General features: G+C 49.1%; 1 long non-coding RNA gene across 1 annotated transcript; it reads right to left on the bottom strand.

Moving 5' to 3' along the window:
* Positions 1-740: 740 nt before the first annotated feature.
* On the bottom strand, positions 741-3527 carry LOC135976372 (uncharacterized). The gene is made up of 3 exons (XR_010593518.1): positions 3167-3527; positions 1434-1531; positions 741-927 (listed from the first exon to the last, which is right to left on the bottom strand). It is a non-coding gene; the product is annotated as an uncharacterized LOC135976372 (long non-coding RNA).
* Positions 3528-4158: the final 631 nt, after the last annotated feature.

The following is a 4158-nucleotide window of genomic DNA, read 5'->3' as shown; positions in this document are numbered from 1 at the left end:
CTAAGATTTTGGTATGGGTATTTTTAATAAAAGTCATGGGCAGGATGTGGGCAATAAGCAATAAATCATGGACGCCCAAGCCCCGCTATATGGGGCTGGAGCCTGAGCTCAACCTCCCAGGGCTGAAGCCTTAGCTCTGCCACCCGGAGCTGAATCATAATTTTCAGGAAATCATGGAGGTCCCATAAAATCATGGAATCCATGACCTCCATGACTGACTCATAGCCTTATTCATATTCAATCGGTGATCCACTGTAAGCCCCGGATCCTTTTCAGCAGTGTTACCATCTAGTCATTTATTCGCCATTTTGTAGCTGTGCGTTTGATTTTTCCTTCCTTAGTGAAGTGCTTTGATCTTGTCTTTATTGAAATCCATCCTGTTGATTTCGGACCAATTCTCCAATTTGTCCAGGTCATTTGGAATTCTTATCCTGTCTTCCAGAGTTGTAGCAACCTCTCCCAGCTTGGTGTCGTCTGCAAATTTTATCAGCATACTCTCCAGTTCATTATCCAAGTCATTAATGAAAATATTCAATAGTGATAGGTAGAGTCGCAAAAGTTTAAGATGAGACAGGAGGAAAGTTTAAGGTGAAATATGATGTAAAAGTCCACTGAGTACAGGTTACACTGAGACCAAGGGGAGTAAAAAGGGAGAAAAATCAATATCTTCCCCTGCCCCCCCCCCCCAAAAAGATTTTCTTTCTCAAATTTACATAAAACGCTCTTATTATGAATTGTTTCAAAATAACAAAAGATCAATGGTATTCAAACTGTTGAGAGAAAGTAGAAGACACTCTGTGACAAGAGGCTTCCTACCTGATTCCAATGTAGAAACATGGACCGTAAAAAAGAAAAGGAGGTAATTGGACAGAGAGGGGTTGCCCATGGCACAATACGAGTGGAAGGAAATCCTCATCTTCATTGTAACTTGATTCACACACCAGAAAGGAAAAGAAAAAACAAATTCCAAGTGAGCAATGTGCTGTAATTTGGGATACAAATTCATTGAGCACAATATGAACCCTAGGACATGTGTTAATTAATAATTGCATCAAAATGTGCGTGTTTGCTACTGTTTTTGTCAAAAGACATGTTACAAGACATAGCAAAACTCTGCTTCACTGTTCACCATCTCAAATTACAGTCCAATATTCTGGACAAAGGCCTTAATACTAGCATTTGCAAAATTCATTGAAAAATATCACAAAAATCACTAACTTTTTGGTTGTAAAATTACAAAGAGAAAGTAGCCAAGAAGAACAAATGTATTTTGTATCTGTTTTTATAATGCAGTGTGAGAAAAGGCATTGCAATTTCTGGGTCTGGGTCACATGGATAAATACAGAGCATCTAAAGTCATTAGTGAAGCTTTTCAAGTGGAAAAAGGAGCATTTTAAAAACAAATTAAAGGATGAGAACTTCCTGCCACGTACCTCATGAGCCCAGGAGAAACTTCCCAGCAGTTACAGGATCACTGGGACATTTCCAGCTTCTCACAGTCAGTGAAATGGACCCTTAGTCCGGGAGGTGCCTGACAATGAAAAAATTAAAGTTATAGTATAAAGCAAAAATAATTTAGGAAAAGAGAATCAGTTCAGTATCATCTGTCCTTGTGCACTTTTATGGTGATGTCTTTTAAACAGCAGCAGAATTTACTCTTTTCTCCTGCATGTAGCAAGGCTGAAGATGCAAGTGAAATTGTAAAGCAGAAAGCCACCATTATCGTTTAGATGGTGCTATGAAATTAAAGAGTCCTTATGGAAATCTGCATACAGCAATGTGCTTATCCTCTCAGACCCAGACGGCTTAGCCTCACACACATCCCGGTTGGAGCAGAGTTATTCCCACTGTGGAAGAGGCTGCTTCATCCTAGTATGATGGAGTGATGATAGTCACTCCATAGTTTAAGACTCTAATAGTTTCCTTTATAACCCTGATTTTTGACCCTACATCTATAAACTACAGGAAGATCCTATCAGCCTCAAAATTGGAACCTTAAATCTGGGACTGAAGTAAACTATTTCTACCAAATTTGATGTGAATTGGACAAGTGGTTGCTGAATTATAACACCCTGGAAAGGAGGGTTCACCAAAGTTAAAAATCTTTTTTGCTGCTTTAAAGCATAAAGAACAAACACAACCACCCATTTTCTTATGGCTCCCTGGCCCCTCTGCTCCCTGGACCCTCTACAGCAGAGGTTCAGGGGCTGCCCCACATATGCGATCCCTGGCACAGCGCCCTAACCCTCTGAACATTCTGCTTTCACGAGACTTGCCCAATGCTCAGCTCTTCCTGCAGCCTCTTGCCTCGTTCACGTGGCTGGGCAGGGGTAGCTCCCTTGCACAGACAGCATAGCTAAGCTAGGGTTACCATATTTCAGCAAGCAAAAAAGAGGACGGGAGGAGCCCCGCCCCCGTCCTGCCCTGGCCCCGCCCCTGCCCCTCCCACTTCCCGCCCCCCTCAGAACCCCCAACCCTCCCCCGTTCCTTGTCCCCTGACTGCCCCCTCCTGGGACCCCTGCCCCTAACTGCCCCCCAGGACTCCACCCCTACCTAAGCCTCCCTGCCTCTTGTCCCCTGACTGCCCCCTCCTGAGACCCTCCCCCCATCCTAACTGGCCCCCTAGGAGCCTACCCCTACCTGTACCCTGATTGCCCCAACCCTTATCCACACCCCCACCCCCAGACAGACCCCTGGGACTCCCACGCCCCATCCAACCACTCCCCACCCCCTGACAGCCCCCCCCAGAACTCCCAACCTTCCCTGCTCCTTGTCCCCTGACAGCCCCCCCCAGAACTACCGACCCATCTAAACCCCTCTGCTCCCTGTCCCCTGACTGCTCCGATCCCTCTCCCCACCCCAGCCCCCTGACAGCCCCCCCAGAACTCCCAAACACCCCCCCCCTGCTCCTTGTCCCCTGACTGCCACCTCCTGGGACCCCTGCTCCTAACTGCCCTCCAGAACCCCACCCCCTACCTAAGCCTCCCTGTTCCTTGTCCCCTAACTGCCCCCTCCTAAGACCCCCCCCAAACTGCCCCCCAGGACCCTACCCCCTACCTGTATCCTGACTGCCCAAAACCTTCTCCACCCCCAAAAAGCCCCCCCATCTCTTGACTGCCCCCTCCAAAATCTCCCTGCCCCTTCTCCTGCCCCCTGGCCCCCTTACCCCACCGCTCAGAACATGGTGTTGGGCTCCGTGCGGAGCCGGACACGTGGCTGCGCTCCCCAGCGCAACACACAACCTGGTCCCTGCCCCCGCACAGTGCTGCCGGAGCGGGGCGCTGGGCTGCAGGGGAGGAGGAGCTGCCAAGGCCGATGCAAACGGCCCGGCAGGCCGGCCGGCTCAGAATGCAGGGGCGGGAGGAGGAGCTCTACAGCTGCTCCAGAGTCCAGCCCGGCAAGCTGCAGGGGGAAGGGCTCTGGCTGCCAGAGCCCCATGCGAGAGGCTGACTTTCCTGCAGCCCTCCCAGCCGCTCGCTCTGCTCTGCATGGGGGGGAAATCCGGGACATTTTTAGTGATTTACAAATTCCCCCCCCCTCCCCCCCGGACGCTATTTTTAACACAAAAAGGAGGACATGTCCGGGTAAATCCGGACGAATGGTAACCCTAAGCTAAGCACATAGATTTGGCACAGTCATTCCAAAAGGCAATGGCTAAGCGGGAGTGACTTGAGTCTGCCCCAGGAGAGACTGACCTTCTCTTCCTAACTTTGCTAGAAGTGAGCTTGAGCAGTGTCTCTGGTCCTCAGTTACCGCCTCTGTTAGAAGGGGGAGAACGGTACTTGTTGGCCTCCTAGGATAGGGACATGGGGTGGTATTCACAAAGGTACTTCGGTGCCTGAGTCCCATTTTTAGGCACTGCTGAGACCTACGAAACTGCTGCTTGGCTGCTGCCCAACCCTGTAGGTGTCTTGGCTCACTTGGCTGCTTAGTGCCTAAGTTTCTGCAGCACAAATTCCCTACGTCTTTGCCTCCATGCATGTGCTCTGCTGCCTCCCTCTAGGTTTCCAGATGCCTATCCCCTGCCTAACCCCCAAATGTGTCCTTTATAAACAATTGATTAATATGGAGCTTCCCTGAAAGTTTTATTACTGGGGGCAGGAATAATTAACAATCAAACCCAGTGTCTTCATTTTAATTTCAAGGGTCAGTTTCCAT

Source organism: Chrysemys picta, chromosome 17 (assembly GCF_011386835.1).
Source record: "Chrysemys picta bellii isolate R12L10 chromosome 17, ASM1138683v2, whole genome shotgun sequence".
Classification (NCBI taxonomy): domain Eukaryota; kingdom Metazoa; phylum Chordata; order Testudines; family Emydidae; genus Chrysemys; species Chrysemys picta.
Note: the sequence above shows the minus strand (reverse complement) of the source record. Positions and strands in the feature narration are given on the sequence as shown.